This window comes from Astatotilapia calliptera, chromosome 22, assembly GCF_964374335.1.
Source record: "Astatotilapia calliptera chromosome 22, fAstCal68.1, whole genome shotgun sequence".
Classification (NCBI taxonomy): domain Eukaryota; kingdom Metazoa; phylum Chordata; class Actinopteri; order Cichliformes; family Cichlidae; genus Astatotilapia; species Astatotilapia calliptera.
Genome location: NC_137442.1, coordinates 12,621,435 through 12,635,523, shown reverse-complemented (window position 1 = coordinate 12,635,523; position 14,089 = coordinate 12,621,435). Strand labels below are relative to the sequence as shown.

Sequence of the window (14,089 nt, the reverse complement as noted above, 5' to 3'; positions counted from 1 at the left end):
TAAGGAAGACAAACAGAGAGGAAAGCCTGAGGTATGCTAAATTACACAAGAATTAGACTAAAAAACAATGGCACCAAGTCTTGTGGAGTAATGAATCCAAATTTCAAATATATATATATATAGTCTCTTACAGCCATCATGGTTCGGGGTTGTATTTCAGCCAGTGGTGTTAACGATCTTATCAAAATTGATGGAATTATAAACAGAGAAGAGCACCATCAGATTTTGATCTACCATGCAATACCATCTGGAAAGTGTCAGATTGGCAAGAGCTTCATTTTCATGACAATGATCCCAAACACAGTGACAATGCAGCAAAAGCATACCTGAAGAGAAAAACACACAATGGATTGCCATCAGTCATGGATTGGCCTCGCCTGAGCCCAGAGCTCAACATTTTTGAAGCAGTGTAGGATCGTCTGTACAGTGAACAGAACAAAAGGCAGCCAACATCCAAAGAAGAGTTTTGAATGCCCTTCAAAAAGCCTGGAGAACTATTCCTGAAGAAACGACAAGAAAACTTGAGCAAGAGAGTTCAGGCTGTCATGAAGAATAAAGGTGGTCATACCAAATATTGATTTTCAAGCTCGTTAGAGTTTTACGATCTGTATTTGCAGAGTTATATACTGTATTTTCTTGTATTTTTACATGTTTCAATAAATCGCTGCACATATTTTCAAGCAGGAGAGGTGGCTCAAGGCTTTTTCACATTTCCTGAAATACCCCCGCTTGCACATCCAGTTTTATTTTCCTATCGCTGAAGCCTCACCCGCACTCTTGCTTGAAAATACTTTTCCTTCTCTGTTGTTATAACAACAAAGCACATTAGTGGTTTACCAAATTGTTTTAAGGTTGAGTTTTTAATTGATCCAAGCTCTATAAGTGTTCTCATTTTGTTTCTTAGTGATTTTAAATCATTCTGCCAGAGATTTTTAGTGTTTGCTTGAGGCTTGTTGTGGCCCCTGAAGCGTATTCAATCTACTTCATTGCTCTCAGTTTGTTCACAGAAAAAGACTGGTTACCAGTCAAGGGCAAATATATCTGATTCTTTACCACTATTTTAAAAAAAGCTTCACTTTTTGAAAATCTCAATACTTCTTTAATAAGGTGGGTACTTAGTTCTATTAGCCTGGAAAAGGGAGTGCAGTGAAGTTTTTTTTTCTACATAAAGCACATTTTTAGGACTCTGCGTCACAGTATGGTTCATAATATGCATGTAAATTCTGCACTGTGGTTCTAATTTTATTGATACAATAAGTTATTTTGTCTTTGGAAAAGAAATGACCAGCTTCAGGGTAACTTGTGTTAGTTTTTGCTGAAGTTACCTCTAATGAATCTCACAGCCGCATAATTTAAGTCATGCTTTGATATCGAGGTTCACTATTCTGTACTAATGAGCAAATGAATATGCATATGGGTGAATAGGTAGCACCTTACAGTTTGGATCTATAACCCGGGGTTATAGAGTTCTATACTGCAACAAATATTTTACACACTGGGTAGATACCAGCCCAAAAGTGTTATAATAATAGGGAGAAAACTAGTAAGAACACACAGTTCCAGCGTAATTAGTCATTATTTTTTTTGTGTAGACTGTTAGATTAATTAAATTTGTTTTCCCCAGATACCGGGGTCGTATGCCTCCACCAGTTTAAATCCTTCTCTCTTCCCCTTACTTCCTAAATTAGAGTTTTGGGAGAACCTTATGATATCCCAATGAAGGTGACCTTGCAATGACCTTTCAGTGTTAGATAAAATTGCATTAGTTTATGTTATCCTCTTATATGATTAGAATTCTAGAGTTACAACTGAATACTGTAGCTGTTTTGTGAGTTCCTAATGACCTTAGCTTTGAACTTTGACGGCCAAAATATTATCGGTTCATTGTTACCGGCACAGAGGCACAAATCAGTACACACTACCTGATATTTTCACATCATGATATTTTTAGCTTTTGCTGTTGATGGTTCAGAATGAAAAACCAAGTTTGGCTAATGAAGTCCGTACGAATGTGGATAACATTGTAAGCGTCAGTCAAGAAGACAACTGCTTTAGAGTCCCTGCCACTGAGCAAACTGGGAAACATTGGCACTCACTCACTAGAGGAGTGCTCAACCAGCCGCGTGGCTCCCCGCTGTGGCCATTTACCACTCAGTCCTACCCATCTCACTTCCACTCCCGCTGTGGGACAGTGAACATGTAATCTGGTCGCAGCAGGCCACCAGCCCAGCAGACACACACACACCCACACCCAGCTGCAGCTGCCCTGTGAGGTGCCCAGTTTGCCTTTCAGCCACACAACTTCCTGCCTTTTTTTTTTTTTTGCACATATCTTCACTCAACCAGCCACCTCCTTCCCTCCCATACTTTGCAGTTCTCTCAGGCAGGTATGCTCCTTCCTTATGGCACTCGTTTCAGGCTGGATTAAAGCTAGCTCGCTAACAAGCTGCTGTTTTTGCTGCTGCTGCTGAGTCTCCCTGTTGTGAAAATGAAGCTGTCTTAGGTGGTAGACAGTATTACAAGGTGAATGACAAACGTGACAGAGTCCTCTAATAGTATAACTGCTCAGCATGTGCAGTGCAGCCCGTTTGTGTTTTAGTGTGTACATGCATTCTTTCTACACAAATACATTTGCATGTCTGCTTGTGCGTGTGCATCCACAGTACAAGAATACACGTTTGCTTGAATGTGCATACTGTTTTCTTCATTTTCTGGCATCTTCTCAGGCTCTCGGCCATGTGGTGTTGTGGTTTGTCTGTCATCACATGGAGAGAGTATATACTGCCTCATCATCTATGCTTGGGTAACTGTGCGTGTTTGCCGATACATGTTTGTATGTACTGTATGTGTTATGAATTGCCATACGTGTGGCCCATACGGGTTATTCTTTACCAGCCCATGCGATGCCTGATGGTCATCCATCTTTCAGCCTTATGTCATGGGGCCTCTTGAAGCCTTTGGCACTAGCCACTAACCAGCAGCCACATTGTACTGTCTACATCTCATCATGCCTCCATGCCAGCAGTAGCCATGTGGCGATATAAGTCCCCATGGTCCCGTCCCCTTTGTGTTCCATTGGCTCTTTCTGTCACCAAATGGCTGGTAGGTGCTAACCCCAGCTGTCACTGCTGACAGTGAATCATAGATACCAGTCTGTCTCCCTTTATGACCCGTGCTCGTATCAACTACCAGCTACAAACACAGCAGACTGCCCTTTATACACACATGCATACACACACATTCTGCCATCAGTTCAGTGAATCACATCAAATTAGCTAAGCATCCTAGTTCAAATGCTTGGGGGGCTTCTCGGGGCATTAAAAACCAATTGATTGTGCTGCAGTTTGGCGACTCCTTCCTCATGTTGTGTGTTAAACCAATGGAGCGTTGTGCAATGGCGCTCCTGATATCTGGGCAATATGGAGGCAGCAGAGCGTGGAAGGGGAAGAGCTGGACAGTCATACAGAATAGAATAGAATAGTCTATATGCATGTTAAATAAACTTGTTAATTAATCAGACTTGTTAAGTTTGATTTAACAAAATAAGTATTTAAGAATAGATCTAGAGATTATTATTTAGATAATTACATTACAGATACAGGTTAGGGTAAAATGTGTTTTTGAGTCTACTATTAAACGGAGTACAACAAATGGCACCTAAAATCTAAATAATGTTAAAGAAGAGCATTAAGGAAAGGTTACAAAGGAACTTTGGATAAATTGTGGTATTAGTTATGCCACAACGGGACTGTTGGTTCCTGCAAATGAGTATTGTAATTCATTATTAATTTTAGTTTTAAATAATATTGGTTTTTTTAGCTGTTATAAATTGTGCAAAAAGAGTGAAGAAGTCTTTTTGAAGTCTTAGTTAAAAAGCATAATTTTCTTTTTGTACATTGTAATCTGCATCATAATAAGCTTGGCTGAAGGACTACTACACTATGATCTTGCATCGTCCCTCAGTTTCTTTGTCAGATCTCACCAAGTCTCACCCAGTACCTGGTGGTCAGTGAAAATCTTTATGTCAGAGTTTTACGGTGGGTGATGAAATGGGCTGCATCCATCTTTAATTTACAGTCTGTGACCTGAACTATTCTGCAAATGCCAGATCTCTCTGTGTTTTACATTGTTCCTACAAAATATAACGACGTTTTCTTCTGGAGTGCCTGACAGGCTGTTGTTGTTTTTTGATTTTTAAAGTGCTCATATGAATTTTTTATGCTTATATGAAGTTGTCTGTACTTTCTACTTGAGCCTTTAAAAAACAGCATGCCTGCTATGGTAAACTTACTCTGAAATGATATGCTGGCTTTGGTGTTGCTGAGTTGAGTATCTCTCAGCAGGACAAATTTCTCTTCTTCGCAAAATTGTGCAAAGTGCTGGTGGAGCCGTATATTGTTAAAACCCCTTGTTAGTTAGCTACTGCCGATACTAATGATACCGCATTGATTTGTTAACCTAATTTGATGTTTTTCTTCATTTCAGCCCTCCGCTGCCTTTGTAAACCTGAAGTCCATTAACTGCGTTAAGCAGCAATTTGTTGGAAATAATAGATGTTGTGTTGAATGGAAGTAAATCAAACTGCTGACACTGAAAGCAACTTGACCGCTACTTGCCTTATTGCACAGTAAACAGAGAGCACTGCAGCATGTACTTCTAAGGCAAAAGGTGTTTGTTTGTATCTGAGTAGATTAAGTTTGACAAGTCTATCCATACGAAACTGGACTTCATCCCACAGAGGAGCCGGCGCTTTGTTAGCAGTTAGAAAGGGTGACTAACAGTTTTCAAAATTTGCTTATCTTCAATTAATGCGCAAGATGTTCTCTGCGGGAAACCTGATAGAAAGTGACAGCGTTTCTTTTTTTCTTTTTTTTCCTTAAGTGGACGTCTAAACGAGTCTGCAGTCTGTTCTTACATGGGTTGTTCTTCTTTCCTTTTCCTTTAGTTTATCATTTGTCTTCCTTCTTTCCTTTCTCATCGTCTGTGAGATGTTCTCACAGGTCATGTCAAAACACGACCACTTGCCTGGTCAATGCTACAGAAATCAGCAGACCTTGAAAAAGTACGAACAATTAAAGAACTAGAGGCCCCAAAAAGACAAATGCATACGTGCAGCTAACACGTGCGAATGCCTACACGCACACAACACATTCCTTCCAGTGGTAAATCTTACTTACATACAGATCATCAATCACATGTACGTGCTCTTAAATTCAGTTCGCACTGCCAACGAGTGCCGGACTAAGTGCTGTGCCAGCCATGCGCAGCATTGCTCTCTTTCCCCATGAGTTACCCCCCCCCCCCCCCCGCCCCCCCCTTTTTCTCATTCTGAACTGTATGTGCTTCAAGTGTGCATTTGCCTGAGTGCACCAGCCCTTACATACTGGAGGTGAATTATTGAATTCCTCTGCCGTTGCACTCCGGCCAGTTCTCCCTGCTTTGAATAGACGTTCACTGGGTCTGTGAGAACGTGAACCGTAACTATCAGCCCTCATCGAATAGGGTTGAATCAGTGCGCTGTGTGATACCCATCTCCCCGCTTGACATTAAAAATGCTCCTTGGATTCAGAGAGGGAACATTATGTTGGTCTCATGGATTTGACTGGCGAGGCAGAATTTGAGACGGGGCTACACTCGTCCTTGAGTTTCTCTTTTATTTTTTTCCATCCCCGCTCCCTCTGCACTCCTTCCTGTACACCTAGCTCTCATTTCTCCCTCATTTTTGTCTCACTCTGTCCTGTTTCTCTTCTCTTCTGCCCTTTCAGACTACAACTGCACCTACTGTGTCCGTGCCAGGAAATAAAAAATTGTCTTGTCAGGGTTAAGGTTTCATATATATGTAAGAACAATACTGTTGCAGAGACACCGGGTGACTGACAAGGAGATTGAGTGGCTGCATTTTCACTGTAAGCTTTTTGGATATTACTTCAACAAATTTTGCGATAGTAGCAAAAAAATATGTTTGGATACAAAGCTGATATGCTTTGGTGGGCAGGCTTTATTAGCTGGCTGTGTTTTTAATTGGATTTCTAATCTTTTTTCCCCCCTTTTTTGGTTTTTATAAATAGAGTAAACATTCTAGAGAGATCCTTGTGTGTGAAATGATCTATTTGTCTACAAAAGGCAGTCAGAGAACGGCTGATAAACGAGCACAGTCCGACCGTGGAGAGGAATGGACCTCCCATGAAGACATGACAAATACTGTTACATGCTTCATCTAGCACTCTTATCGCCTCATACACACATTAAGAAACACAACACACAAACGCACGCTACAAATCCATCCAAATAGCATGTCCTATTCGATATGCAGAAGTTGGTGCTTTATTTTTCATAATAACTTTATTACTAGAATCATTTTATAGTCACAAGCCATCATATTACTGGGGGAAATTATTAGTTTTGCTTTCCTTCACTGACACGCACACATATATATAAGATTACAAAGCAGCAGCATTACCATAATCCATCTCAGCCACGGCAATTTGGTTATACATGCTCCCAGATTTTGACCTGCAAGTTTAACCTGTGCACCTCATCTGCCACCTATTGTAAATTGAATATGTAGTATTCTAGATGATAGACAAGCTGATGCGTAAATAGGCGGGGAAAAGCAGATTCATCATCGCTCTTATTGCCTTTTCATTGCATAGGACAAATTTATACAATGTAGATAATCCTCATTGCCACATAACCAGAGGTGAGGAATCTTTCATCTGTATCATGCTCCACATGTTAATCTGTTAACATACATTTTTTGCAACCCCTCGGCTGCTTCAGTTTCTTAGTACCAGTTCTCTGTCTTCCCTGCAGGGCTTTCCTGTGTTTGCAATTAAGATTTCCAAAAACCATTACAAAATCAGATTCCAAGTATCCCTGTGATCACAAAGACCGAGTTAAGCCGCTACACACATCACTGTCAGCTTGGGAGGCTCCTTCATTGCTATCTTTTGGTCTGCGCTACTATTTGCTGCCCCACTTGGGTAAAGTAAGCTGTTCACTGTCCTGGATCAGTCTATAGCACATTTGGTCCTGTAGACAGACTCTGTTGTTAATAGTTGAGAAACCCTGGTAGTCTGTTAGCCCTAAGGAGAGATTCCCACTGAAGATTAGTTTGAAGCACCCGAAATGCTGGCTCCCTTTTCTGTGCTTACCCGAATACAAAGGTGCCCGAGGACATCTGGAAAACATGGTCACAGTTGAAGTAGGTGACATACAGCACAACCACAGAACAGGGTAAATACGGACACCTTTAGAAGACACATTCATATTACTTCACAAGTTTTTGTTTTGTGTTGTTTTTTCTGTAGTTTTTGTAGAGAGACAGTCATTACCAATAGTTTAGCCTTCAAGTGGGTGAGCCTGGTGCAGTTGGGTGCCGTTACCACTCAGCCATCTGCAGATGTGCTGCGTGTGTGAGCATGATTGCATTAGGGAGGGTATTTGTCATGTTGCTGGTTTGTCATGCTGCTTGTTTACACTTTGACATTATGGGGACTTGTCTTCCTCATGGGGACAAAAAGCTCATCCCCATATAGCCTTGTTAGGGGACCAAGATGAAGCTCTTTGGAGTCATGAAGCTGGATAGTCACAGTACGTACTTTGCAGAATTAAGACCCTGAAGCATGGAGTGTGCATGTCTCATTTCCACTGACACAAAACACGCTAACTAGTACAAACGAGCATCAGTGTCCAAACCACAGTGCCTCACATGGAGAAAGCAACTGTCAAATACAGCGAGGAATGCACTGAGTCAAATGCAGGTCGTCTTTCATGGGCCCGAGACAAATGAAGCTTTGTTTTAGCCAAAGACTCAGAAATACAGCCTCGGCCCATTGGCGTTCTTGAGGCTTTTAATGTGCCAGTCTTCTGTCTTCTCATTCCCCGAGTTTAATCAACATCTTCCCCCAACACAAAGCATATAAATAAGCATGGTCTCTTCTTACCAGGCTGGCAGTAAAACACTACACAGTGATCTTCTTGCAAATAGTGAAACATAGGGACCTGCAAGGTGAGGAAAAGAATGTGAACCTCTCTTTGTAACCTCAAGCTGTTTTCCGAGTGAAGGTATTGCCCCAAGGTAGTTACATGTATCAACACCGGCTTGAAGCAGCAGGGTAGATATGCAATAATGTGGGAAATTATAACCTGCAGCAGTGAGAGATTAGCAAAAATAGCTAGCTGTGGGGGTGCTGTGATCAGGTTTTTTCGGCTGATACTGATCAGTTTTCATGTCAGCAGAATCAGACACTGTAATGCTTATCTTTACAGGAAGTCCATAACAGTTTTCTCATTTTATTTTCTTTTTTCGCTCTAAAATATTACACTATGTTCATTTTGAAGGCAGTTGTCCTTCTGTGCCTGCCTAAGACAGAAATCCCAGTCCCAGAAAGCACACTTTTAGTGTTTACAGAACTGGATGAAATCCTGGGCGTCCCCCAGAAGGACATGTTTAGTAAAAAGGAGATACTGCTTTCAGTCTGATACCAGCAGCCTGAGCATACTGCTTAGCTGACTGCATCTTGAGTATATGGAGGTCTGGACCTGAATGTAAATTATCTTAATAGCCTGCTGCATGTGGTGGAGATCCTTCAGCTGTAATGGACCAGGCAGTAAAAACAGTCACTATTTGTGTGACATTTATGTAGTTGCCTCACCTTTTTTACAATTGGTGTTGCTGATCAGCAGATGTAAAGTCAAGGTAATGAATATCAGCTGATACCAACCAGTGTTTCATAAGCAAGTGCTTGTAATGCGATAGTCATTAAAAGAAAACACTGCTGGTTGTAAGAATTTTTATAAGATTTCTTATTTACTGTACATTGTGTCAAGCCGTTGAGCGTATATCAATGTATTTTACAGGCAATGAGTGGATATCCTCTCATCTCCGGTCTAAAGCAGAATCAATACCACCTTAAGCAGGACTGGCTTTTCCACACGCATGCACACAGACGCATGCACAAACAGGAATACATGTGCATACATTGCGGAGCTCTGTAAACATCGTCTCGTACATTTGTAACAGATACGTCTGCAGCAGGCATTATCTTATTCTCTCTTACACACAGAGGACAAATCAAAAACATATATTGTCTCTTTGTGTCAATCTCTTTCTCATTTTCTTTCCTCTCTAGCCCATCAATGGACAGACGCACAACCAGACAGACGCTTTTGCACACAGACACACACGCACACACTTTAAACCCTCTCTCTCACAGACACTCAGTCTCACAAACACAGAAAATCGAAATCACAAATCGGCTTAACTCTCCCTGACACATCTGTGAATTAAGCCTTTCCGTTGCTCTCCCTTTCCCATTATAAAGGCATTGTCAGAGGCTGAAACGGTAACAGGTAGCCCACAGCCCCTGCTGCTTCCTTCTCGCTTCTCCTCTCTCTTTTTTTTTTCTTCCGCCTTACTCATCTGTCTTCTTTTTCATTCTCGGTCTTTGACTTCTCTCTCTCTCTTTCCAAAATTCCACTTTTTCTCTCCAAGTCTCTGGCTTCACTTCCCTCATCTATCTTTCTTCACTCCCGTCTTCCCCGTGACCTCCATCTTTGCTTAATCATCTCTCTCCTGTCCTCACAGTGTCTTTCTGTCTCTCTTTCCTCATTTCCCCTTTCCCTTTATTTATTCATCTGTCACAGCCAGTGGCAGAATAGTACTGGGTATTTTCATTTGGTGCTACTTTATAAGTCTGTGTGCTTTTGACTGCATTAATATTGCTGCTATAATTTGTCAGTTCAGCTTATATACAAAATATAGGGTCAATTTTTAGGACACTAAGTATGATTATACAGTAAAGTACTCAGCAGCATGTAAAGTGGTTACATTTGTCAGAAAATACTGCCTGCATACATGTTGATACATCAGTAAGAATCTGATAATATATAAGTGTTACACTACGAGATACTTGTACTTTTGTAAATATCGTTTGTTGATTAGCAGTTTTAAGTGTGGTCAAAAATATATAGAGCTTATATTCTCGTCTTTTTTATTTAAACATACCTTCATCAACAAACTTCACAATCAAGTTCACAATAAAAAACAAAATCTATCAGAAACCATTTTTTCCACTGAGATTAGTATTAAGTTTGAGCTTTAAGGTGTATTCTTTTTCTTCTTCTAATGGCAGTGCTATGTTTCCACAAGCTTCCAAAGTGTCTGTTGGGTCTGACTGATGTTTCGTCAACAGAGCGAGTATGCCAAGCTCAGTGTAGATATCTACATGTCCTCAAATTTGGTGTCAACACATTACTTGTCCAAAAAGAAATACTTTATTACTAGGGCACCAACTACACTCAACAAAAATATAAACGCAACACCTTTGTTACTGCTCCCATTCCCCATGGGATGGACGTAGAGACCTAAAATTCATTCCAGATACACAATATAACCATCCCTCCCAAACAGTGGTCACAAATCAGTCCAAATGTGTGGTAGTGGGCACATCTGCTATATTGAGATAATCCATCCCACCTCACAGGTGTGCCACATCAGGATGCTGATCTGACATCATGAGTAGTGCACAGGTGTACCTCAGACTGCCCACAACAAAAGGCCACCCTGGAATGTGCAGTTTTTTGCGCTATTGGGGGTCTGGGGTCCCAGAACCGGTCAGTATCTGGTGTGACCACCATTTGCCTCATGCAGTGCAACACATCGTCGCATGGAGTCTATCAGATTGTCAATTGTGGCCTGTGGAATGTTGGTCCACTCCACTTCAATGGCTGTGCGAGGTTGTTGGATATTCGTGGGAACTGGTACACGCTGTCGTATACGCCGGTCAAGCACATCCCGAACATGCTCAATGGGTGACATGTCCGGTGAGTATGCTGGCCATGCAAGAACTGGGACATTCTCAGCTGCCATCTGCCCTGAACAATGTGAACCATGATTCATCCGTGAAGCGCACACCTCTCCAACGTGCCAGACGCCATCGAATGTGAGCATTTGCCCACACAAGTCTGTTACGGCGACGAGCTGGAGTCAGGTCAAGACCCCGATGAGGACGACGGGCATGCAGTTGAGCGTCCCTGAGACGGTTTCTGACAGTTTGTGCAGAAATTGTTTGGTTGTGCAAACCAATTGTTCCAGCAGCTGTCTGGGTGGCTGGTCTCAGACGATCTTGGAGGTGAACCTGCTGGATGTGGAGGTCCTGGGCTGGTGTGGTTACACGAGGTCTGCGGTTGTGAGGCCGGTTGGATGTGCTGCCATATTCCCTGAAACGCCTGTGGAGACGGCTTATGGTTGAGAAATGAACATTCAATGCACGGGCGACAGATCTGGTTGACATTCCTGCTGTCAGCATGCCAATTGCACGCTCCCTCATTGCTTGTGGCATCTGTGGCATTTTGCTGTGAGACAAAACTGCACATTCCAGGGTGGCCTTTTGTTGTGGGCAGTCTGAGGTACACCTGTGCACTACTCATGATGTCAGATCAGCATCCTGATGTGGCACACCTGTGAGGTGGGATGGATTATCTCAATATAGCAGATGTGCCCACTACCACACATTTGGACTGATTTGTGACCACTGTTTGGGAGGGATGGTTATATTGTGTATGTGGAATGAATTTTAGGTCTCTACGTCCATCCCATGGGGAATGGGAGCAGTAACAAAGGTGTTGCGTTTATATTTTTGTTGAGTGTATGTATGTGTCCTTGAAGTGCACTCCCAGCAGCTTAGAATGTGGGTGTAATAGGTACAACTACTTGCCCGTGGTGTGCAAAGACTCCCGTCTGCATATCCACGAGGGAATTTAATCTTAGTTTAAGTTCGGGCGGGATATATCAACCTTACTGTCATGTGAAAAGAAAATCACATCCTTACTGCTTCCAGTAAGTGGGAAAGTAGCAGCCGGAGGTTGGTGATCGAAGGCACTTGATTAATTGATCATCAGCGAGTCTAAACACCTCTATAAAAGCAGTTTGTTGTTTGCTGATTGGGAACATTTAAGCGTGTGTTAACATAATGTTGCAATATCCCCAGAAGTGGACATCTCAGCGAATTCGACGCGCAATGCTCAGAGAAACTGCAGAATGCCAAGAGCTACTTCTCAGAGCTACAAGCCTCCATTAGCATGTTAAATCTTAAAGTTTATGAGAGTACAATTAGGAAAAACACTAAACAAGTTTGGCCTATTTGGAAGGGTTTCCAGGAGAAAGCCTTTTCTCTCTAAAACAAACATGGCAGCACAGCTTAGGTTTGCAAAGTTGCATTTGAAAAAAAACCCCACAACTTCTGGATCAGTGTTCTTTGGACAGATTACACCAATGTGGAGACATTTGGACCTTAATCTGCAGCATCATGTTGAGCACAAACCAAACAGCCTGCCAGCACAAACACCTCATTCCAAAAGACAAGCACAGTGGTAGAGGGTTGATGATTCGGGCTTGTTTATCAGCCAGAGGACCTGCGCCACCTTATTGTCACTGAGTCGACCACGTGACTCTAGAATACTGTGGACAAATGTGAGGCCACCTGTTGGACAGCTTTGCTCTAACTGGGTCATGAAATAGGACAATGACCCCAAACAAAGCAGAAAAACTGCAACAGAATGTCTGAAAAATAAAAAAAATCAAGGTGTCACAATGGCCCAGACCTCTACTTGATCAAAATGCTGCGGCGAGCCCTTAAGTGAACTGTGTATAAACAAAAGCCTGAAAACCTCAATGAACTGAAGCAATGATGCAAAGAAGAGCGGCTAAAATTCCTCCCCAACAATGTGAGTGACTGATAAAGTCAGACAGAAAATAATTACTTCGACTTATTGCTCCTAAAGGCGGTTAAACAAGCTATTGAATCCTGGGGTGTACATAGTTGAAAGCAACTAAGTACACCCCAGGACTCACCATGCAGTGAGTCCTGTGAAAACCTTCTTTTTCACAAGATTGTATTTGATTACCTTCTTCACTCCTCCTCGCCTTTATTTGTTATCAAACATTACATTTATTTAGTGACTGGTAATTACTGTCATTGTTGAGTCACCTGCCTTAATATTTGTATCCAAAAAAAACATTTTCAAGGTTTCAGAACTTGATACATTCATGTGTTTCGTGGTTCTTTCCTATAAGGCGTTCTCCTTTATGTCTCTAATTGACCTCACGGCTATTCATTTAGCCTTACAGTTTTCAACAACACTAGTCCAGGACATGAAGAGGTGACAACTAATCCTACTTTTTGTGTCCACTCGTTATCCAGTTTCTTTCTTGTTTGTGTACCTCCACAAAGTTTCATGTGAAGCTTCTATATTGAGCTAGAGGTAGCAGAGATGGAAGAGGAGAGGGAGGAAGGAAGAGCGGTTTAGCTGCCTGTGTTGGGAATGCAGGGAGTAGACAAGCAGAGCAATTCTGACAGGCTGTGTCTGCACAGTTTGTTCTCCAAAAGGCCCACACAGAGTCGCCAGTGGGGTACACACATGCACACACACTCCCAAGCATACACTACTTAAATTGCACCCTCACACACACACTTTGAAGTTAGACAGTACTGTCCTCCTTCACACTCGTTACACACAGTGTGTTGCAGGCTTACCCACAAACACACATAGGCATCGTTACAGTGTTACGAGCGCACAACAAGAGAAGAGAGCCGAGCAGAAGAAAAAGGGCTGGTTTTGAATGCATTCCTTCGAAGGCTTCAGTGCTGAGGAAATGGAGCTATCATGACAAGGGATGAAAGAGCAACAATGGTTTCATCGCTTTCCCTCATGTTTCACTGCACCGTGAAAAAGAAGCTTCTAGTGTTCTCATCCGCCCGTTAGGGAAAAACATGCTGTGCATTATACTGGGAGGACAGGCTCAAGAGCAAGCAAGTGAGAGCGAGGGACGGAGAGAAAGCATTTTCACTCGGCAACCCAAAAAAAAAATCATACTGCTGATACATCGGCAGCAGATAGTGATGGCTTTGATAGACTAAAGACAGTGGTGTGTATTGGTCCCTGTGTTCTGTTGCTGATTATTGACACCGTCCGTCTTTTTGTGCCCAAAAACCCTCCTGTCGTCCTCTGTTTCTATTCATTTCATGCTTTTGATGATTCAATCGCTAACCCAAGTTTTCTTCTTTCTGTCCTCATGCTGACATTC

General features: G+C 42.1%; 1 protein-coding gene across 4 annotated transcripts in view; it reads left to right on the top strand.

Moving 5' to 3' along the window:
- Nucleotides 1–14,089, top strand: part of rbms3 (RNA binding motif, single stranded interacting protein) — a 291,822-nt gene that overhangs the window by 265,700 nt on the left and 12,033 nt on the right. The window lies entirely within an intron of this gene.